A 24459-nucleotide genomic window follows, 5' to 3' on the forward strand; every position below is an offset into this window, starting at 1 on the left:
ATGACTGCAGATGCATCCTTGAAGGACATCAGAGAGAGCCATTTGGATAAGGGCACTTTTGAGACAGGTTTTTCCAGTCGAGATATGGAAAAGGATGCAAACATTTGTTCAGACTTCTTGGGGTTCTTTGTTCTATTAAAGTAAAATCTCAGCTTCTGGTTAACATCTAGAGAGTGAAACAAGTGTTTTCCTCTTGGGAAGAAAATTGAGAGAGACTGGCATAAGTTAGTTGATGAAGCTAACTTAGGACGTAAAGTTGGCCCTAAAGGGTAACCCTGTCCTTATGGAAAACAACATACGGAGCAATGGAAGATAAAGCTTGAAGCTCTGAAAAGTACAGTTTTGTACCTACCATAAATGTAGATGTCCGATAGGTATGCATCTGCAGTCCTAACATATGGGTTGTCCTGCCTCAGGCAGCCCTTCAGTCGTCCGGATTCCAAAGTCTGTGTCTGGCCTCGGCTGATGTCGTACTTCACCCGACGTCATAGCTGCTGTTTATTGGGTATAAAGGCATCAGCCGACGCCATTTTCCTCAGTGTTTCTTGCCCCAGATGCCAGGTGCCCTCTGGTAAAGCTAAATTTGGATAAATGCAAATAATTCCAAACAGTAGAGAGCAAACAACAATATAAGAATATATATATATATATATATATATATATATATATATATATATATATATATATATATATACACACAAACAAATACACCATAATTGATTCCCCCAGCTAGCTAAAAGAGGGGTAAATACCCTAGGAGTACCACAGAGGGGAAGGAGGGTGGGTAATCCTGACTGCAGATGCATACCTATCGGACATCTACATTTATGGTAGGTACAAAACTGTACTATGTCCTTCAAGGATGCATCTGCAGTCCTAACATATGGGTAGAATACCACAGCCAAACTGGGGGAGGAGGCACTAAGATAAAGATGGTGTAGTTAAGATCCCTTGCAAAACAGCAGTTGCAAAACCTGCTCGGGATCTCGAATATAAGGGAAGATTATAATGCTTGGCAAATGTATGCATGGAGCTCCAAGTAGCAGCTTCTAAAATGTCTTTGGTAGCCACTCCTTGTAGGAAAGCTGTAGTGGTGGCTGTAGCTCTTGTGGAATGAGGTCTGATATTTTCAGGAGTTGCCTTTCCATGAAAAGAGTAGCAAAATCGAATGCAATTTCCTATCCATTTTGAGATTGTCTGTTTTGAAATTGCTTTTCCTTGCATTCCTGTTGCATATGCTACCAGAAGCTGGTCAGTTTTTCTGCTGGTCTTAGTTCTGTCCAGATAGTAGCGTAATTGTCTGTGCACATCCAAGGTATGTAGTAGTCTTTCCCCCCTGTTCTGTGGGTTGGGAAAGAATGTAGGTAAATGAATCGCTTGGTTCAATGATACTCTGGAGACCACTTTTGGCATAAAGGTAGGGTTAAGTTCTCAGAGAGACTCTGTCCTGATGGAAGATAAGGAAGGGTTGTACTGCCATTAATGCATGTAACTCAGATACCCTTCTTGCTGAAGTGATTGCTAACAGGAAAGCAGTTTTCCAAGACAAGAACTGTAATTCTGCTGTTGCTGCTGGTTCAAAAGGAGGAAGTGTTAACTTTTCCAGCACAAAGTTGAGATCCCATGTAGGTAAAGGTGGTTTCCTTGGAGGTTTTACATTTTTGATTCCTCTCAAGAACTGCCTGAGTAGAGGATGAGAGAAGACAGGAGGATCCATGTTGTATTCTGCTGAAATTGCTGATGCATGAATCTTAATGGAGGAGTAAGACAGGCCATTGTGGAACAGTTCTGCTAAATATTCCAGGATGTGTGCTATGTTTGCCAATGAGACATTTTCTCCCTTTGCTGCACTCCAAATGAGGTATCTTTTCCACTTGGCTGAATAAGTCTTCCTTGTGGAAGGTCTGCGTGCCTCCAGGATAATGTCCTTAACCCTCTGGGATAAACCTGGGTTATTTTGTTTTATGCAATATTCCAAGCAGCTAGCTGCAGTGTTTTCAAGTTTGGATGTATGATCTTGTAGTTGTCCTGTGTTAGAAGTAAGGGACATAGAGGTAGAGGCCATGCGTGTGTCTGAGACAAGCTTCTCAGTAGCGGGTACCAATGTTGCCTCGGCCAGTCTGGAGCTATCAGGATTACCCTTGGCTGATCCTCTCTGATCTTCAGTAGAACTTTGTACATCAAGGGAAGAGGTGGAAATGCATATGCTGTCAGGTTTTTCCAGCGGAAGGAAAGGGAGTCCACCCTCCAAGCAAGTGGGTGGTATGTTCTTGTGCAGAATTTCTTCAATTGGTGGTTGTGTGGGGAAGCGAACAGGTCTATGTCTGGTAGTCCCCATTTCTTTGTTATGGCTTTGAAGATATCTGGATGCAGCATCCATTCGTGAGCATCCGTGGTAGTTCTGCTTAAGGTGTCTGCTAGAGAATTTTCTTTTCCTGGTACAAATCTGGCCTGAAGTTGGATGTTGAGATTCAGGGCCACATTCCACAGGTCCATTGCCATCCGGCATAAAGGATATGAATGTGTACCTCCCTGTTTGTTGATGTACCACATGACTGTGGTATGGTCGGTCCTTATCAGCAGATGACCCCGTTGAAGGAGTGGTTGGTCTGAATGCCTGGATCGCATTTTTCACTGCCAGCATCTCCTTTAGATTTATGTGTAGATTCAGCTGGTCTTGAGTCCATAGGCCTTGAATACACTTGTCCACCATGTGTGCCCCCCATCCTAGGTCTGAGGCGTCCGTGGTGATGGTCTGGCTTGGATGAGGTTTGTGGAAAGGCAAGCCTCTGTTCCACTGACAGGCCTGAGCCCACCACAGGAATTCTTGCTTCAGGCATGGAATTATTGGAATCTGGGCTTCTAGACTGTGCTTGTGTTGAGACCATACATTCCTTAGATACCATTGTAGCTTTCTCATATGTAGCCTGGCATGTGGAACCAATATTATGCATGATGCCATGTAGCCCAGGGCTTGCAGGACTTTCCTTGCAGTAAGCAGAGTTTATGTGGTTAATGTCATGAAGTAGGCTGGTAGTTGCTTTTGTTTTTCTTCTGTGAGAAAAGCCATCTGAGTTGATGTATCCAGTTCTGCACCCAAGAATGTTATCCTTTGGGATGGTACTAGTCTTGACTTTTGCATGTCGACTGTGTATCCCAAGGCTTGCAACAGTTGTATGGCATTTTCCAAATCTTTTGTTAATTTTGCCTTGTTGTCCGCTTGTATTAGGCAGTCGTCCAGGTATGGGTAAATTTGAATTCCCTGAAGCCTGCAATGAGCAATTACTGATGCCAGGCATTTTGTGAATACTCTGGGCACAGTAGATAAGCCAAAAGGCAATGCTGAGAATTGATAATGCCCTGATCTTGCAAGAAATCTGAGGTGTCTTCTGCAATCTGGTCATATAGGGACGTGCAGGTATGCCTCCTTGAGATCTAGAGTCACCAGCCAAGACTCCTTGCCCAGCATGGGAAGAAGCTGCTGGAGGGTCAGCATTTTGAATTTTGGAACAATGAGGTATGTGTTCAGTGCGGACAAGTCTAGAATAGGTCTCCATTGATTTTCTTTTCTTGGTACAAGGAAAAGCCTGGAGTAAAATCCTTGGCCTTGTTCCATAGGTGGTACCTCTTCTATAGCTCTCATCCTTAGTAAGTTGTTGACTTGTCTTAGAGCGTCTGTTTTTTGGCTTGGAGGTAGGTTTGGTATTCCTCTCTTTTTTGGTAGAGTGTGGAAGTGAAACCTGTAGCCCTTGTCTATTGTTTGTAAAGTCCATTTGTCTCCTGTAATGTAATGCCAGTTGTCGGAGAATAAGGCTAGCTTTCCGCTCAAGGGTGCTTCCAGTTGTTCCCTGGTAGGCGGAACTAGAGCCAAGTCATTGTGTCTGCCCTGTGGAAGTGGTTGTAGTTGAATCTGTGGCAGTATTTCTCTGGTTGGTAGGTTGCCACTGACGTCCCCTGTAGGCACCCCTAGATTGACCTCTGCCTCTGGGGCGTCTATTTCTGCCTCTCTGGGCTCTGGAGTTGTCTGGAAAGGACCAATTCTTCGAAGGCCAATTTCGGCTAAACCTTGGAGGTTGGACCTGTAAGAAATCCTTGACTGTTTGGACAGATTTTGCTTTTTCTTCCACCTTCTTTAGAACCTCCTGTGCAGGGGAGCCAAACAAACTTTGTTTCTCCATGGGAGCATCTAGAAGTTTTGACTTAACATGGTCTGGTAAGGATTGTTCTTTTAACCAGGCATGCCTTCGAATCACTGTTCCAGTCATAGCTGATCTAAAGGAAGCCTCCAGTGCATCATAGCCACATTTTAAGGAATGGTTACTGACCTGCTGAGAGTTATGTACCAAATCCTGAAGGGACTTGCGAAGGTTCAGGAGAAGACAGCTTTTTGTTTATCTGGTCTAACAAAAATTCCTGGTACTGAATCATGTGAAATTGACAGTTCAAGGCCCTGGCCTAAAGAGTAGCAGAAGTATAAACCTTTTTACCCCATCTCTCTAATGCTCTAGATTCCCTTTCAGAGGGAAGAGGGTTTTTGGCAGAGGCAGCTGCCACACCTTTAGGGCCCTGTGAAATGGTTTCAGGGTCTGCAACAGGAGCCTTATACAAATGGTAATGTGTGTCCGGGACCCTGTAATATCTGTCTGGTTTGGCAGGGGCCGGAGGAAGAGAATCAGGGGCAGTACAGACATCATTATATGCATCATCAACAACTGCTAGTACTGGCGGAATGGCTAAAGGCCTATGCTGCGGTAAGTGTAAAAAGGTCCTAAGCCTTTTCCTTGAATCTGAAAAATCCTGGCCCTGCCATTGGAAGTGTTCCCTCATAGCATGCAAAGTTTCCCCAAAGGAAAATTCCTCAGGAGGAGAAACAGAAGGAATAGAATCTTCTGCATCAGAATCCTCATAAGGAGAATATGGGCCTTCGTAAGGGTATGAAATGTCTGCGTCATCCGAGGAGTAGTCTGTAGAGACAGGTTCCGGGGGTTCAGTCCTAGGCCTCTTGTCTGGAGGGGGCTGAGAGGCCCTGTCTGGGTGAGGTTGGGATCCCCTGATCAAAGAAATGAGATCCTCAGCCAGGCTGAGCATTTGGGAACTAGAGGTAGGCCTATGTGAAGGAGTTTTAGCAGGTAAGGCCTTAGAAGAGTTAGCTGCTTTAGCCCTTGCAAAAGCCTTGATAGACATAGAAGCAGGGGGTCTAGCAGCCCCACGTGCAGGGGTAGAAATGTCTAAAGGAATAGTGTCTGACAAATCCTGGGTGCCTGCTTCTGTAGCAGTAAATTCAGTAGCAGATTCAGCCATGCTCTGTGAGGCCTCGGCTATCGGAGGCATGCTTTCGGCCGAAGGAAGAACCGGGGGATCGGTTTCAGCCGAAACCGAGACACTCGCGGTTGGCATAACCGTGGTTTCAGCCGAAACCGCGGGCCGCGAGTGTCGGTCCTTTTCCTTGCGTTTTTTAGCTGATTGAGTAGTCGGAGTCTCCGACGGCATTTTGTATGCAAAAGCGGGACCAAAAAACTCCTCTGCAAACTCCGACAGACGTCTAAGTGTCCGTTGGTTGAAGGAAGCACAGGCTAGACAAGCTGATACGTCGTGGTCTGGGCCTAAGCAAGGAAGGAAGTAAGAGTGGAAATCCTTATGAGGTATTTGTTTCCCACAAGTTAAACAATTATTTACTTTGTCTGACATCGGCTGAGGCAAGAAAGAGTCCCCAACGGGGTACTTAGCTTTTTAGAAGTCTTCGGTAGTAGAAATCTCTGGATCTGACCGACCGGCACTTGCGAACAGCTTCTGCTTCGGGCACCACGCGGCAAGAAAGACTGAGGAAAATGGCGTCGGCTGATGCCTTTATACCCAATAAACAGCAGCTATGACGTCGGGTGAAGTGCGACATCAGCCGAGGCCAGACCCAGACTTTGGAATCCGGCCGACCGAAGGGCTGCCTGAGGCAGGACAACCCATATGTTAGGACTGCAGATGCATCCTTGAAGGACATCCCTTCTCGCCGCTGAAGTACTGGCCACCAAGAAAAGCATTTTCCACAACAAAATGTTTAGAGAAACTGTGGCAGCAGGTTCAGAGGCTTGTCTAGTGAGAGCTTACAATAGTAAATTGAGATCCCAGGGGGAAATGGATCCTGCACTGTTGGCCTAAGAAGGTACCCTTCAGGAAAGCTTTAGAACGTTTCAAGGCTGCAATAGGTTCACTGTCCACTCCAGTGTGAAAACTGGAAATAATGGCCACCTGAACTTAAAAAGTAGAGTAACTTGGACAACAGTGAAAACTGATCAGCTAGAAAATCCAAAATCACTTCCAAGGGAGCAGAAAAAAGGTCTAGGCTCTTGGAGGTGGCCGAAAAAGAAAATCTTTTCCACTTAACTTGCATACACTTTCCTGGTGGAAGGTTTGTGGGAGAAAGATAGAATGTGAATAAAGCTTTCTGAAAGCTTGGTATCTCTAGCCATTGCCGTAACTGAAGGAAACAAGCAGTCAATTCAAAGCACTGAAGGTTTGGGTGAGGATGACATGATGGTTGAGAAATTAACTCCAAAAAGGTCGACAAACCTAGGAAGGGTGCAGTAGAGGAGGCCACAGAAATGAGAAATAAACTTGTCTAGGCCAAAAAGGGGCTATGAGGATCACCAGTTGCTCTGCAGCAGGTTGCTTCTGGAAAATTTATATAATTAATGTAGTTAAAGTGTAGGCAATTACAGGAGGCAATAATGGAGGCCAAGCATGCAGAAGAGCTTCCCTTGATGACTACCTCTTTGGGTGGGTGGGGGTGAAACATCAGGCAAAAAAATCTGCTGCATTTGGTATTGGATGAGAATGCAAAAAAGGTCACAGCATGGGAAACTCCAGTAGAGGAGGATTTGCTCTGCTATCTTGGGAGTTCTGAGACCATTTGGATAATATTTCAGTCAACTGTCTGCTAAAAGGTTTGATCTTCCAGGGATGTGCAATGCTACCATATACCACTGAGAGGGTCAGCCACAGACAAACTATTATGGCCTCGTGACACAATGAGTAGGAGCGAGTTTCTCCATTGCTTATGTACCACACTACTGACATTTTCAGACTGAATGCCAATCACACCCTTGGGAAGAAGGTCCTGAAATGTCTGCAACACTAGGACAACTGCTCATCTCCAAGATACTGATGTAAAGATTTGCTTCTGATTGAGCTCAGGTACCTTGGACTGCCTTTCCCTTGAATTGCCCCCATCCCCTCTATCCCAAAGGAAGTATCCATGATAATCTTGGCTTGAAGATAATGGACAACAAATGGTTGGCCTATCGAGACTAAAGGAGACTCCACTCACCAAATTTGTTGACAGTAAATGTTGGCTAAGCACATCAGAAAATCATGTGGTAAGACAGAGGTGATTATTGAAGGGCAAAATCCACTGAAGAAATCATGTATGAAACCTGGCTAAAAGGAACAGACACAGCCATCAGACCAAGTAGCCTAAGAATTTGAAGAGCAGGAGGATTCTGGGACATCAGTACCTGGGAGGTTTGCAGTTGAAGAGCAGTTAACCTGGAGGGAGGATTTTGGCAATTTGGTTGACTGTTTGCAGATGGCAGTCCATGAACTCAGTCACCCCAAATGGATCTAAATTGGACTTGTCATTGTTGATGCGAATGCCCAAGGACAACACACAAATGGAGTAAAAAAAATGTCTTTGGCTTTGTCCAAGGATGCCTTCTTGGATGCTGTGAGGAGGCAGTCATCCATGTACGGAAAGACCTGGAATCCCTGCAGCCTTAGCCAGGCTGCCACTGCTGCCATGCACCTAGTGAACATCAGAGGGAGCTGTGGTGTGACCAAAGGGCAGCACTTGAAAAGTACAGTTTTGTACCTACCATAAATGTAGATGTCCGAGAGGTATGCATCTGCAGTCGTTACAAATGGGTTGTCCTGTCGTCAGGCAGCCCTTCGGTCGGCCGGATTCCAAAGTCTGGGTCTGGCCTCGGCTGATGTCGCACTTCACCCGACATCATAGCTGCAGTTCTTCGGGTATAAAGGTATCAGCCGACGCCATTTTCCTCAGTGTTTCTTGCCCCAGATGCCAGGTGCCCTCTAGGAAGGCTAAATTTGGATAATTGCAAAAGTTTCCAAATAAGAGAGAGCAAATAAAAATAAACATGTATATACATATATACAAACAAATACACCATAATAGATTCCCCCAGCTAGCTAGAAGATGGGCAAATACCCTAGGAGTACCACAGAGGGGAAGGAGGGTGGGTAATCCTGACTGCAGATGCATACCTCTCGGACATCTACATTTATGGTAGGTACAAAACAGTACTATGTCCTTCAAGGATGCATCTGCAGTCCTTACAAATGGGTAGAATACCATAGCCAAACTGGGGGAGGAGGCATAATAAGATTATGGTGTAGTTAAGATCCCTTGCAAAACAGCAGTGGCAAAACCTGCTCGGGATCTAGAGTATAAGGGTAGATTATAATGCTTGGCAAATGTATGCACGGAGCTCCAAGTAGCAGCCTCTAAAATGTCTTTGGTAGCCACTCCTCGTAAAAAAGCTGTAGTAGTGGCTGTAGCCCTTGTGGAGTGAGGTCTGATGTTTTCTGGAGTTCTCTTCCCATGGTAAGAGTAACAAAATCTAATGCAATTTCCTATCCACTTAGAGATTGTCTGTTTTGAAATTGCTTTTCCTTCCATTCCTGTTGCATATGCTACCAGTAGCTGGTCAGTTTTTCTATTGCTCTTGGTCCTGTCCAGGTAGTAGCGCAATTGTCTGTGTACATCCAAGGTATGTAATAGTCTTTCTCCCCTGTTCTGTGGGTTGGGGAAGAATGTAGGCAGGTGGATAGCTTGGTTTAAAGATACCCTGGAGACCACCTTTGGCATAAAAGTAGGATTAGTTCTCATGGACACTCTATCTTGATGGAAGATGAGGAAGGGCTGTACTGCCATTAATGCCTGTAGTTCAGAAACCCTTCTTGCTGAAGTGATTGCAAGCAGGAAAGCAGTTTTCCATGATAAGTACTGTAATTCTGCTGTTGCTGCTGGCTCGAAAGGAGGGAGTGTCAACTTTTCTAGCACAAAGTTCAAGTCCCATGCAGGCAGTGGTGGCTTCCTAGGTTGTTTTACATTTTTAATTCCTCTCAGAAACTGCCTGAGCAGAGGATGTGAGAAGACTGGAGGGTCCATGTCGTATTCTGCTGAAATAGCTGATGCATGAATCTTAATGGAAGAATAGGACAGGCCATTGTGGAAAAGCTCTGCCAAGTATTCCAGGATGTTAGCCATGTTTACCAGTGACACATTTTCTCCTTTTGCTGCACTCCAAATGAGATATCTTTTCCATTTTGCTGAATAAGTTTTCCTTGTTGAGGGTCTGCGAGCCTCCAAGATAATGTCTTTAACCCTTTGAGATAAAACTGGGTTATTTTGTCTTATGCAATGTTCCAGGCAGTCAGCTGCAGTGTTTTTAGGTTTGGATGCAGGGTTTTGAAGTTGTTCTGTGTTAACAGTAAGGGAACTAGGGGCAGAGGCCATGTTTGTTCCCGAGACATGCTCCTCAGTAATGGGTACCAATGCTGCCTCGGCCAGTCTGGAGCTATCAGGATGATCCTTGGACGGTCTTCTTTGATCTTCAATAGCACCTTGTGCATCAAAGGAAGAGGTGGGAATGCATATGCTGTCAGGTTTTTCCAAATGAAAGATAGGGAGTCCACCTTCCAAGCAAGTGGGTGGTATGCCCTCGTGCAGAATTTTTTCAATTGGTGGTTGTGTGGGGATGCGAATAAGTCTATTTCTGGTAGTCCCCATTTCCCTGTAATGGTTTTGAAGATGTCTGGATGCAGCATCCATTCGTGGGCATCCGTGGTAGTTCTGCTTAGGATGTCTGCTAGTATATTTTCTTTTCCTGGTACAAATATTGCTTGTAACTGAATGTTGAAGCTCAGGGCCACATTCCAGAGGTCCATTGCCATCCGGCATAGAGGGTATGAATGTGTGCCTCCCTGTTTGTTGATGTACCACATAACTGTGGTGTTGTCCGTCCTTATCAGCAATTGATCCTGTCGAAGAAATGGTCTGAATGTCTGAATTGCCAGTTTTACTGCCAGCATCTCCTTTTGATTTATGTGTAGGTTCAGCTGGTCTTGAGTCCATAAGCCTTGTATGCACTTGTCCAGCATGTGTGCCCACCAACCGAGGTCTGAGGCGTCCGTTGTGATGGTCTGGCCTGGTTGAGTGCTGTGGAAGGGCAGTCCTTTGTTTGATTGACAGGCCTGAGCCCACCATCGGAATTCTTGCTTCAGGCATGGAATTATTGGAATTTGGGTTTCTAGGCTGTGCTTGTGCTGAGACCATAAATTCCTTAGGTACCATTGTAACTTTCTCATATGTAGTCTGGCATGTGGAATCAATATTATGCAGGATGCCATGTAACCGAGAGCTTGCAGGACTTTTCTTGCTGTTAGCTGGTTCTGCTTTGTTAATGCCATGAAATAGAGAGGAAGGTGCTTCTGTTTTTCTTCTGTGAGGGATGCCATTTGATTTGATGTGTCCAGCTCTGCACCCAAGAAAGTTATCCTTTGGGATGGTATCAGCCTTGACTTTTTTATATTGACTGTGTATCCCAGGGCTTGCAGTAGATGAATGACCTTTTTCAAATCTTTTGTTAATTTGTTTTTGTTGTCCGCTTGTAACAGGCAGTCGTCCAGGTAAGGGTAAATTTGAATTCCCTGAAGCCTGCAATGAGCAATTACTGATGCCAGGCATTTCGTGAATACTCTGGGCGCAGTAGATAAGCCAAAGGGCAATGCTGAGAATTGATAATGCTCTGATCCTGCAAGAAATCTGAGGTATCTTCTGCAATCTGGTCGTATGGGGACGTGCAGGTATGCCTCCTTGAGATCTAGAGTTACCAGCCAAGACTCCTTGCCCAGCATGGGAAGAAGCTGCTGTAGGGTCAGCATTTTGAATTTTGGAACAATGAGGTATGTGTTTAGAGCGGACAGGTCGAGAATAGGTCTCCATTGGTTTTCTTTTCTTGGCACCAGGAAAAGTCTGGAGTAAAATCCTTGCCCTTGTTCCATACACGGTACCCTTTCTATAGCTCTCATCCTTAGTAAGAGGTGTATTTGTTCTAGAGCTTTTGTCTTCTGATTTGGAGGTAGGTTTGGCATTCCTCTCTTCCTTGGTAGAGTATGGAAGTGAAACCTGTAACCTTGGTCTATTGTCTGTAAAATCCATTTGTCTCCTGTGATGTGATGCCAGTTTACTGAAAATAAGGCTAGCTTTCCGCCTAAGGGTGCTTCTAGTTGTTCCCTGGTAGGCTGTGTCAGAGCCAAGTCACTGTGATTGTCCTGTGGAAGTGGTGGTGGCTGGATCTGTGGCAGTACTTCGCTGGTTGTTAGCCTGCCACTGACGTCCCCTGTAGGCACCTCTGGATTGACCCCTGCCTCTTGGGCGCCTATTCCTGCCTCTCTGAGCTCTGGAGGTGTCTGGAAAGGACCAATTCTTGGAAGGCCAGTTCCTACTAAACCTTGGAGGCTGGACCTGCAAGACATCCTTGACTGTCTGGACAGATTTAGCTTTCTCTTCCACCTTCTTCAGCACCTGCTGCGCAGGGGAGCCAAACAAATTGAGCTTATCCATGGGAGCATCTAGGAGCTTTGATTTAACATGGTCTGGTAAGGACTGCTCTTTTAACCATGCATGTCTTCTGATCACTGTACCAGTCATAGCTGATCTAAAGGAAGCCTCCAGTGCATCATAGCCGCATTTTAAGGAATGATTACTGACCTGCTGAATGTTATGTACTATTTCCTGAACAGATTTTTTGTCTAATGGTTCATCCGAGGACATAACTGATCTAACATAAATTCCTGATACTGAATCATGTGGAATTGACAGTTTAAGGCCCTAGCCGAAAGAGTAGCAGAAGTGTAAACTTTTTTACCCCATCTCTCTAAGGCCCTAGATTCCCTTTCAGAGGGGAGGGTTTTTTTGGCAGAGGTAGCTGCTACAGCCTTGGGTCCCTGGGAGATAGTTTCGGGATCTGCAAAAAGAGTCTTATACAAATGATAATGTGTGTCCGGAACCCTGTAGTACCTGTCAGGCTTAGCAGGGGCCGGAGGAAGAGAATCAGGAGCAGTACAAGCATCATTAAATGCATCATCCACAACAGTAAGTACTGGAGGAATGGCTAAAGGCCTATGCTGTGGCAAATGCAAAAAAGTCCTAAGACTTTTCCTAGAGTCTGAAAAATCCTGGCCCTGCCATTGAAATTGTTCCCTCATAGCATGCAAGGTTTCCCCAAAAGAAAATTCCTCAGGCGGAGAGGCAGAAGGAATGGAGTCTTCTGCATCAGAGTCCTCATAAGGAGAATAAGGGCCCTCTGGAGGGTTTGTATTATCTGAATCATCAGAGGAGTCATCTGAAGAAACTGGCTCAGGGGGCTCTGCTGTAGGCCTCTTCTCTGGAGGTGGGTGAGAGGCCCTGTCTGGGTGAGGTTGGGATCCCCGGATCAAAAAAATGAGATCCTCTGCTAGACTAAGCATTTGAGAACTAGAGCTAGGCCTGTGAGAGGGGTCTTAGCAGGCACTGTTTTCGTAGATTTTGCTGCTTTAGCCCTGGCAAAAGCCTTAATCGACATGGATGCAGGGGCCTAGCAGCTCCACGTGCAGGAGTAGATATATCTAAAGGTATAGTATCAGATAAATCCTGAGAAACTGCAAGAGCAGGTGGGATTTCAGTAGCAGATTCAGGCATGCTGGATGAGGCCTCGGTAGGAGGCAAGCTTTCGGCCGAAGGAAGAACCGTGGACTCGGTTTCAGCCGAAACAGAGACACTCGCGTTTGCTTAACGCGGTTTCGCCGAAACCGGACGCGAAAGTGTCGGTCCTTTTCCTTGCGCTTTTTAGGTAATTGCGAAGTCGGAGTTTCCGACGGCATATTGTAAGCAAAAGCGGAGCTGAAAAACTCCTCAGCAAATTCCGACCGACGTCTAAGCATCCGTCGGTTGAAAGAAGCACAGGCTAGACAAGCTGCTACGTCGTGGTCTAGGCCTAAACAAGGTAGGCAGTAAGAGTGGAAATCTTTATGAGGTATTTGTTTCCCACAAGTTAAACAGTTATTCACTTTTTCTGACATCGGCTGAGGCAAGAAAGAGTCCCCAACGGGGTACTTAGCTTTTTAGAAGTCTTCGGTAGTAGTAATCTCTGGTTCTGACCGACCGGCACTTGCGAACAGCTTCTGCTTAGATAGATAATGCTCTGATCCTGCAAGAAATCTGAGGTATCTTCTGCAATTTGGTCGTATGGGGACATGCAGGTATGCCTCCTTGAGATCTAGAGTTACCAGCCAACACTCCTTGCCCAGCATGGGAAGAAGTTGCTGTAGGGTCAGCATTTTGAATTTTGGAACAATGATGAATGTGTTTAAAGCGGACAGGTCAAGAATAGGTCTCCAACTTTTCTCTTTTCTTGGTACTAGGAAGAGTCTGGAGTAAAATCCTTTGCCCTGTTCTGTAGGTGGTACCCTTTCCACAGCTCTCATCTTTGTTAATTGAGCTATCTGTTTTAGAGCTTCTGTTTTTTTATTTGGTGGTAGGTTTGGCATTCCTCTTTTTACTGGTAAGGTGTGGAAATGAAACCTGTAGCCTTGGTCTATAGTTTGCAAAATCCACTTCTCTTGTGATATAGTGCCAATTTTTTGAAAATAAGGCTAACTTTCCGCCTAAGGGTGCTGCTATTTGTTCCCTGGTAGGCGGTGTCAGAGCCAAGTCACTGTGATTGTCCTGTTGCAGTGGCAGTGGTTGTGTCTGTGCCTCGTTGGTTATTGCCTTGCCACTGGCGTCCTCTGTAGGCACCTCCTCTGGATTGATTTCTGCCTCTGGAACGTCTATTCCTGCCTCTCTGAGATTTAGAGGAGTCTGGAAAGGACCAATTTTTGGAAGGCCAGTTCCTGCTAAACCTTGGGGGCTGAACCTGTAAGAAATCTTTAACTGTTTGTACAGATTTTGCCTTCTCTTCCATTTTCTTCATTACTTGCTGGGCAGGAGAACCAAATAGACTGACCTTATCCATAGGAGCATCTAATAGCTTTGCTTTAACATGATCCTTCAAGACCTGTTCTTTCAACCATGCATGCCTTCTTATAACTGTGCCAGTCATGGCTGATCTAAATGAAGCCTCCAGTGCATCATAGCCACATTTTAAAGAATGGTTACTAACCTGCTGAATGTTATTCACCATTTCTAAAACATATTTCTTATCTAAGGAATCATCAGAGGACAGTTTCTTAGTTAACTGATCAAGCATAAACTCTTGGTATTGGATCATATGAAACTGACAGTTCAAAGCTCTAGCTGAGAGAGTAGCAGAGGTGTATACTTTTTTACCCCATCTCTCTAAGGACCTGGATTCCCTTTCAGAAGGGAGAGGGTTTTTCGCTGAGGTCGAAGCTACTGCCTTAGGCCCCTGGGAGATGGTCTCAGGATCTGCAAGGGGAGCCTTGTATAAGTGGTGATGAGTGTCCGGTACCCTGTAAAACCTATCGGGCTTGGCAGGGGCTGGAGGTAAAGTATCAGGAGCAGTGCAAACATCATTACAGGAAGAACTGGAGGTATAGCTAAGGGCCTATGTTGCGGTAAGTGTAGAAAGGTCCTAAGCCTTTTTCTTGAATCTGAGAAATCTTGTCCCTGCCATTGGAATTGCTCTCTCATGGCATGTAAGGTTTCCCCAAAGGAAAATTCCTCTGGTGGAGAGGCAGAAGGTATAGATTCTTCAGCATCGGAATCTTCATAAGTAGAAAAAGGAGCCTCTGGATGGTCTGTATTGTCTGAATCATCAGAAGAGTCATCTGAGGACACTGGCTCAGGGGGCTCTGCTCTAGGTCTCTTTTCTGGAGGTTGAGAGGCCCTGTCTGGGTGAGATTGGGATCCCCTTATTAAAGAGATGAGATCCTCTGCCAGAGTAAGCATTTGGGAACTGGAACTGGGCCTGTGAGAGGGGGGCTTAACAGGCACAGACTTAGCAGTTTTGGCTGCTTTAGCCCTGGCAAAGGCCTTTATAGACATGGCTGCAGGAGGCCTAGCAGCACCACGTGCTGGGGTAGAGACATCCAAAGGGATGGTGTCCGATAATTCTAGAGAAACCACATTAGTAGGCAAAACTTCAGAGGCCGATTCAACTAGGGTAGCAGGAGCCTCGGTAGTAGTCATGGATTCGGCTGAAGATTGACCCGTTTGCTCGGTTTCGGCTGAAACCGAGACACTCGCGGTCCGCGGTTTCGGACAAAACCACGGTCTTTTTCTTTGCGTTTCTTAACAATCTGAGAAGTCGGAGGATCCGACGGCATAATGTACGCAAAATCTGAGCCGAAAAACTGTTCAGCAAACTCCGACCGACGCCTAAGCGTTCGTCGGTTGAAAGAAGCACAGGCTAAACAGGCTGCTACGTCGTGGTCTGGGCCTAAACAAGGTAAGCAGTAAGAGTGGAAATCTTTATGAGGTATTTGTTTCCCACAAGTTAAACAGTTATTCACTTTTTCTGACATCGGCTGAGGCAAGAAAGAGTCCCCAACGGGGTACTTAGCTTTTTAGAAGTCTTCGAAGTAGTATTCGGTAGTAGTAATCTCTGGATCTGACCGACCGGCACTTGCGAACAGCTTCTGCTTCGGGCGCCACGCGGCAAGAAAGACTGAGGAAAATGGCGTCGGCTGATGCCTTTATACCCGAAGACCAGCAGAGATGACGTCGGGTGAAGTGCGACACCAGCCGAGGCCAGACCCAGACTTTGGAATCCGTCCGACCGAAGGGCTGCCTGACAGGACAACCCATTTGTTAGGACTGCAGATGCATCCTTGAAGGACATCCAAGGGACAGAGCTGAGGGCACCACCAGAATGGGTTGATGCCCTGAGGTGGAACAAAAGATCCTAAAGTCCATCTCTGAAGAGAGGACCGCATCAGGTGCTCTAAGTCAGAACTTTTTAGACTACCAACTGACCTAGCAGATCTAGATGAAGTTGTGGAAGCAGACTTTGATAATTTCCTAGGTGGTGGAACTAAGTCCTGAACCTGAAAGGAAGACATATGGATCAGAGAAGGAGATGGTTCTGGAGAGAAATAGGCTGAGGTGATGGGAAGGAATGGAGACTGGAGCCTGGCACCTGGCTGAGGAGAGAAGAGTCACTGAGAAGACTACGCTAGGGATGTTAAGAGTCAGGGACCCTGATGACTAACTCCAGAACAGTGAACTCTGGCTCACAGCACTGATATGGTACCAAAGGTGCAGGTTTATTTGGAAATAAAGGCGGTGACTTTCGGGTCCAGCTAATGATTAGAGGAAGATGAGGGGTGATTATGATCATCCTTCTGACACTGGAACTCTCCTTACTAGGCTTACTGTTGTCTTCATCATTTTCATCCCCTTTTTCTGTTTTTTTGTCTTTCTTAGAGGAGGGAGAAGTGGAAAAAGATGGCAGGAGCTTTCCTTTCAATACGAGTTTAGCCCTTCTGTCAGCCAAGGCACTGGTGCCAAAAGCAGCACAGACTTGGCACTCCACATGCATGTGTGGAGCATCTGTCATAACAATCTTGTGGGGGCAATTTCTGGTACACTAGATGCATTTCTTAAACCCTCAGCAGGGCATTATTTACCACTGCAGAGGAAAAAAGAAAACAATACAACAATGACAAAACAAGGTAATACAAAAGGGTTTACAATCACTTGTTCAACTCTGGGAAGGTCACAGTCAAGTTGTGTAAACCCCATATTCTAAATGTTGGATTGTCAAATACCGACATTACAGACTGTTCAAACTGCCCCCCCCCACTTCCGGACCCATGTTAGAGCTTGATCCTGGGTCTGCAACAGTAAGCACTTTTGGTGTTTGAAATAATTTAATTTTTGGGTTTGCCAGCATTCGGCATGTTGACTTTCAGTGAAAAGTTTTGGTGAACTCTTGATTTGACTTTCCAAGCTTCGAGCGTTCAATAGTAAACCTAAAAAAGACATACTAACTACCAGGTAAACAATCCTGTAACAAAATATTATAATTAGTTACAGCCAAAGATTTGTTTTTGGAAAGAGTAAAAGGGAGAAGTGTAAAGGCAGACAAGCTGCTACAAGATATTTTAAGCTAAGCACACTACCTGGACAACCCAACTAAATGGCGGGGGGGGGGGGGGGACAAAAAACTAACAGCTGAAACAGACTATTATTAAGAAAATCAAAAAGGTACAGGAGGCAAGAAAACAGACTGGAACAGCAGATAATACAGCACTTATCTATGGAGCTCTCTCAGACCACATAGTTAGCTAAAGACAGCAAACAAAATTTGGAGGAGATGATGTAGAGCATGGCATTACAGGGAAAGGAGGTAGAGCTTTAACGCAGAAGATTCTGACGGTGCTGGCTTTGGGTCAGTCTCACATCTGGTATACCACAGGTTGAGATGGATGAAACAGACATCGGACCATGAAGGTTTGACTGGACAGATGCAGAGGAATCCCTTAAAATGGAGAAGTTGCCAGCTGTAACCTTTCTGAATGATTCTCAGAAACAAAGTGTCTGGTCTTATTCATTACCACAGTGGGAAATAAAGGCCTACACCTTGGGAAAGCTTTCCTGGAATGCCAAGGTGGGAAGGGGAAAACAAAGGGGCATACCGTCACATTTCACTTTTTTTAGGCTGTCCTTGGTTCTGGGAAGATCTTTCCTTCTTGTTCGAACCTCCCTACCATTACTTTCTGAAATTGTGTTTACCTGTGACTTGCTGAGATGGTTTATTTTGTTTGCTAAAAAATTAACCTAACAGGAAGGACAGTTTCTATTCCATTTTGGTTCAGAGGGTTGAAAATCTGGTTAACTCCCTAGAATAACTTTCCTCCATCAAATCTTTTAAGCATCTCAACACAGAAAAGGCCAAATAATAGCTTTATCCAGGGTGGGCCATTCAGGAGCTCAGGTTTGACATCCTCTGGTAAATTCTGGGACTACAGTCAGGCAAATCTTCTCATCACTTATCCAGTGACAGATACTCTAGAAAAATGATCACATTTAGGAGAACATTTTAAGAGTATGTTTGATTACCTGAAACCCAGAAGATATAAACGACATCTCTGAAGAAAGAAGGACATCAATCAACTTTCTCATATTATCAAAAGAAGCCAAGCAGAAGCATAGGGATGCGAGTATGAAGTCTAGCGTGGAAATATAAACCTGCTTCCAAAATCTAACAAAGGTTTTCCCATTTTTGTCAGAAAAAAATATGGTTAGCTATCAAAAGATGTTTGGCAAAAAATGTCTTTACCAGAGAAATCACTTAAGTGCATGATCTGAGTTTTGAAAAAAAAAAATGTGTTGGTCTGAAGAAAGTACAGTTGTGTACCTACCATAAATGTAGATGTTCGAGTGTATTCACTGTTGCAGTAATTACACTTGGGTTATCCTGCTGGCAGGCTACCTGCAGTCGGCCTGAATTCCAAAGTCTTGGTCTGGCGTCTGTTGCTATCGCCTCTTCCCTGACGTCAGTGCACCAGGGGTATAAAAGATGCAGCCGACGCCATTTTCTTCAGTTTTTCTTTCCCCAGATGTCAGGTGCCCCCAAAAGTGTAGGCTAAAAAACATTGCTAATAAAAGCATGCACTAAAATAAACAATACCTTCATCTACAAGCAAATACACCACATAGGTTGTATAGGATAGAGAAGTACAGATAAGTCCCAGCAAAGAATAGGGGGATGGTGGGTGAGTAACCTGGACTGCAGTGAATACACTCGAAAATCTACATTTATGGTAGGTACACAACTGTACTATGTTCATCGTGTTTCACTGTTGCAGTCATTACACTTGGATTGAATCCCAAAGCTGAGGTTGGGCGGCTGGGTCTAAATAGAATTAGGAGTGGCTAAAAGGCACTACAAGACTGCAGTGGCAAAGCCTGCTCTGGATTTAGAGTAAAGAGGCAAGTGGTAGTGCTTAGTAAAAGTGTGCACTGAAGTCCAAGTTGCAGCCTCCAAAATATCCTTGGTTGGTACGCCTCTGAGGAAGGCTGCTGCCCTGGTAGAATGTGGTCTAATGCCATTAGGCACTGATTTACCATGTGAATAGCAGAAACAAATGCAATGTCCTATCCATTTTGAAATAGTCTGCCTTGAGATAGCCTTTCCTTGTGATCCTGCAGCATATGCCACTAAAAGTTGTTCAGTCTTTCTTAAAGCTTTAGTTTTGTCCAAGTAGAAGCGTAGCTGTCTGTATAAGTCCAAAGAATGCAGAAGTCTCTCCCCTTTATTCTGCGGGTTTGGGTAAAAAGTAGGCAAATGAATGGTTTGGCTAAGAGCCACACTGGACACTACCTTAGGCATAAATGTTGGGTTTGTCCTTAGAGAAACCCTGTCCGGATGGAAGATAATGAAAGGTTCCACAGCCATTAATGCCTGTAACTCTGAGACTGTTCTTGCTGAAGTTATTGCTAGGAGCAGAGCTGTTTTCCATGATAAGAATTTTATCTCAGCTGTATTGGCTGGCTCAAAAGGAGGCAGTGTGAGTTTTTCCAAGACAAAATTGAGGTCCCATGCAGGTACTGGTGCTCTCCTTGGAGGTCTTATGTTTTTGGCCCCCTTGAGGAACAGCCTAAGCAATGGATATGAAGAAACAGGTAGGTCTGTATTGTAATGTGCTGAAATGGCAGAGGCATGGATCTTAATTGATGAGAAGGATAGGCCTTTGTCCAGCATCTCAGTTAGATATTGTAAAATCTGAGGAATATTTGGAACAAGCGTGTCAATTCCTTGTGCCTGGTTCGAAGCACAGAATCTCTTCCATTTTTCTGCATAAGATTTTCTGGTGCTGGGCCTCCTGGCCTCCAAAATGACATCCATAATCGCTTTAGAGAGAGGTGCATTCTGAATGGTTACAGTACCCGCCACGCAGCTAGATTTAGAGTTCTGAATTGGCTGTGCAGGATCTGATTGTTTTGTTGGGTCAGTAAATGAGGAATTTGAGGCAATGTCCAGGCTGGGCCTTGGGACAAGCTCCTTAGGATTGGGTACCAGTGCTGGCATGGCCAATCCAGGGCAATCAGAATCATTTGTGGCTTCTCTTGTCTGACCTTTAGGAGTACCTTGGGGAGGAGAGGCAGTGGAGGAAAGGCATATACTGTAAGGTTGTTCCAGCTGAATGACAGAGCATCCACTTTCCATGCTTGTTTGTGATAAGTCCTTGTGCAGAATCTCTGAAGTTGGCAGTTGTGAGGGGAAGCAAACAGATCTATGTCTGGGCATCCCCATTTCCTTGTTATCATGCTGAAGATTTGTGGATCTAGTTTCCACTCGTGAGGGTCCATGAGGTTTCTGCTTAGTTCGTCTGCCAGAGCATTTGTTTTTCCTGGCAGGAATTGTGCTTGCAGGTGTACTTGGTAAGTCAATGCTGTGTTCCACAAAATCATGGCTTGTCTGCAGAAGGGGTAGGAATGTGTGCCCCCCTGCTTGTTTATGTACCACATGACTGTGGTGGTGTCCGTCTTTATCAGCAGCTGTTCTGGATGAAGTAGGTCCTTGAAGGCTGTCAGGGCATTTTGTACAGCTAGCATCTCTTTTTGATTGATGTGTAGATGCCTTTGGCTTGGGGGCCATGTGCCCTGAATGCATTTTCCTGCCATGTGGGCCCCCCAGGCATAATCTGATGCATCTGTTGTTAGTGTTTGCCTGGCTGTGGATAAAGTGAATGGCTGTCCCTTGTTGTGGTGACAGGCCAGTGCCCACCATCGAAACTCCTGTTGCAGGCAGGGAATGAGTGAAATTAATGATTCCAGGCCGTAGCAATGTTGAGTCCAAACACTTTTTAGGTACCATTGTAGTTTCCCTCATATGCAGTCTTGCATATGGTATTAGCAGAATGCAGGAGGCCATGTAGCCCAAAGCCTGCAGAATTTATCTTGCAGATAACTGGGTCTTTGTTGCCATGTTTTCAAAGTAAGAAGTCAGTTGCCTTTGTCTGGTGTGAGATAAGCCATCTGGGCACCCAGGAATATTATCTCTTGAGAGGGTACTAATTTTGATTTATTTTCATTTACTGCGTACCCTAGGCAAATTAGTAATCTTTTTACAAACGCCAGATGCTTTAGTAGAATGTCTGGCCTCTGCTTGAATAAGGCAGTCGTCCAAGTAGGGATATATATGAATTCCTCTTTGTCTGCAAAATGCAATTACTGGTGCCAGGCATTTTGTGAAGACCCTGGGCGCAGCAGATAAGCCAAAGAGCAGTGCAGAGAATTGGTAGTGCATTGAGCCAGCTATGAATCTGAGGTATCTTCTGCATGATTATCTGACTGGGGCATGCAGATATGCCTCTGAGGTCCAAAGTTACAAGCCAAGCCTTTTTGCTCAGCATGGGCAGAAGCTGCTGCAGAGTCAACATTTTGAATTTTGGAACGTCCAGAAAAGTACTTAGAATAGACAGGTCCCGAATCGGTCTCCATGCTTTGTCCTTTCTTGGTACTAAGAAAAGTCTTGAGTAAAATCCTTGTCCCTGCTCTTGTCATGGCACTGGCTGAATAGCCCTCATGTCCATGAGAGATGAAACTTGGTTTTGTGCCTCTGCCCATTGACTGTGTGGCAGGTCTGGCATATCTTTTGCCTTTGGAAGGGTGTGAAAGTGGAACCTGTAGCCCTGAGAGACTATATTTAAGACCCATTTGTCCTGGGTAATCGTGCCAATTTTGTGAAAAAAGTGCTAGCTTTCCCCCCCAAGGGTGCTGCCAAAAGGTAAATGTTTGGCATTGGCAGGGGAAAGTTTCCTATATGGCTGTGTTTTGTCTTCTCCGCTTTTGGAGGTGGAAGCACCCCACTGTTTGGGCCTGTATGAGCCCTGGGGCTGTTGTCTGCCTCTAGGGCATCTGTATCTGCCTCTTTGTGGCCTGTCTGACACAGGAAAGGATAAATTTTTAGAAGGCCAGTTCCTGCTAAATCTGGGTAGCTGCACCTGTAAGAAATCCTTCACTGTCTGCATAGATTTAGCTTTACCCACCATTTTCTTCAACACCTCTTCTGCCTTAACACCAAACAAAGTATCATGCTGTAATGGAGCATCCAATAATTTTGCTTTAACATGATCAGGCTGAGTTTGTTCCTTTAACCAAGCATGCCTTCTAATGACAGAGCCTGTTACAGCGACCATGCAAGTGGCCTCCAGTGAATCATAACCACATTGCAAAGTATGTTTTCCCACTTGTTCAGCTGCATGCAATAAATCCTGCAACTCCTTGTTCTCAGCACATTCAGAATTTGTCAACATTTTCTGTTTTAACAGAGACATTAAATACTGCTGATATTTAAGCATATGAAATTGACATTTTAAAGCCCTTACAGCCAAGGTAGCAGAAGTGTAAACTTTTTTCCCCCCATCTGTCCAGTGCCCTAGAATCTCTATCTGAGGGGACAGGGTTTTTTGCAGTAGCAGCCTTGACCCCTTTGGGACCCTGTGAAATAGTTTCTGGGTCAGCTGCAGGGTTTTTACATAGATATTTATGAGAATCTGGAACCCTGTAGTATCTGTCTGGCTTAACAGGTGCAGGAGGTAAAGAGTCGGGAGACAGGCCGGATTCTGAAAACACATCATCTACAATGTCTAGAACAGGAGGAATAGCAAGAGGTCTGTGCTGAGGTAGTAAAATAAAGTCTCTGAGCTTTTTCTTAGAATCAGAAAAATCTTGGCTCTCCCAGTGGAAATGCTCCCTCATGGTATGCATGATTTCCCCAAATGAGTAATCCTCAGGAAGAAAAGCTGAAGGAATAGATTCTTCAGCATCAGAATCCTCACAGGGAGGAACTGAGTATCCCTGTTCTGAAGAGGAGTCAGAGGAAATGGAAACCTCATCAGAGGAATCATATTCAGTGTCTTATAGGTTCATAGGTAGGTACTAGGCTATTGGCCCTAGGGCCTATATAAGCCTAGCTAAAAAATGTGCCCTGGCTTTCGCCACCCAAGAAAATTATTTTCCTGTGCCCCTGTCGAGCAGAGCCACAGAAGTGATCCCTGGGGTGAATTTCCCATTTCCCATCCAATCATCAAGATTTTTCTTGAAGAGTGCTAATGAGGAGCTCTGTTTGACATAGATAGGTAGTCTGTTCCAGAGTATGGGAAGTCTCTGGGACAGGAATCTACCCCTCCAGCATGTTCTGTTTATTGTGGTGACAAGGTTTAGGGCCCTAGAGAGTGTAGCTCGGATGGATTGGGATTTCTTTAAGTGGAGCATGTCCAACAGCTCTGGGTTTGACATAGCTTTGTATGTTGGGCAGAGATTGCCCCTGAGTAGGCGATATGCGATGGAGTAAAGATGTAGTTTTTTGAGACTGTTTGCGTAGGGCATGTGTTTGAGGCCAGTAATCCTCTTTGTGAGGTATTTCTGTGGTCTTTCCAGTTATTGTAGATGTCTTGTGAGGTACATACCAAAAGGGGCATTGTACTCTATAAATGGGTCTAATGAGTGATGAGTAGAGGGGAACAATGACCTCTTTTTCTGGATGAGAATCCTTTTGTGATGAGATGAGCTATGTAGAAGGATTTCCTGACCACTGTGGTGATGTGATTATCGAAGGAGAGACTCTTATCAGGAGGAGGATGGGAACCCCTGATCAAAGTAATTAGGTCTTCGGCCATTTTGAGCATCTGTTTCTTAGGCATGGAAGTCTGTCCTGGAGAGTGCTGTACTTGTTTCTTTGTCTTTAAAACTGTTTTAGTCTTTGATGCTGAAATTGGCTGATATAAAGCTGTGTAGGTCTGAAAACACCCTCAGAAGCCGATGCCTGCTCAGCGGCTCCGGACCCATCTGAGGGATTAGCTTCCGAAGGCCCAATACCTTGAGTATCCAGAGGCCTAGCTGTCTCCACGTGGGAGTCGGAGGCAGCTGTGGCTCTGAGGTAGCGGGTTGTCAGGGGCTGCGAAAACGCCTCACTGAGAACCGGTGAACTGGCGACTGGTCTAGAAGAGGCTTCATCATCAGTTTTGGACCTCGGATGCCTGTCCTTTTCTTTTTCCTTGCGCTTTTTATGAACTCCGGTCGTCGGCTGATCCAACAGCATTATGTAGTTAAACCTTCGGCCAAAGTAATGAAAAGCAAAATTGTACCGACGCTTAATAGTGAGCTGGTTAAATCTAGCACAAAACCGACAACTAGCAATGTTGTGGTCAGGGCCTAGGCAAGGAATACAGTAAGAGTGAAAATTCTTATGAGGTATTTGCTTCCCACACGCAATACAATTGTTTACTTTTTCTGACATCGGTCTGGAGCAAGAAAAAAAGTTTCCCCAATGGGGTACTTCGCTTTATAGAAGACTTCAGATCTGAAATTCAATTTCGAAAATCTCAGGAGTCAGCCGACCGGCACTTGCAAACTGCTTTTGCTTCGGGCACCGCACGGCAAGAAAGACTGAAGAAAATGGCGTCGGCTGCATCTTTTATACCCCTGGAGCA

The 24459-nt window shown here is 45.1% G+C and overlaps 1 protein-coding gene across 2 annotated transcripts in view; it reads right to left on the minus strand.

The window, feature by feature from the left end:
• Positions 1–24459, minus strand: part of GARRE1 (granule associated Rac and RHOG effector 1) — a 1402647-nt gene that overhangs the window by 178654 nt on the left and 1199534 nt on the right. The window lies entirely within an intron of this gene.

The sequence above is a fragment of the Protopterus annectens genome, chromosome 8.part1 (genome assembly GCF_019279795.1).
Source record: "Protopterus annectens isolate FY-2018-M chromosome 8.part1, PAN1.0, whole genome shotgun sequence".
Classification (NCBI taxonomy): Eukaryota; Metazoa; Chordata; order Ceratodontiformes; family Protopteridae; genus Protopterus; species Protopterus annectens.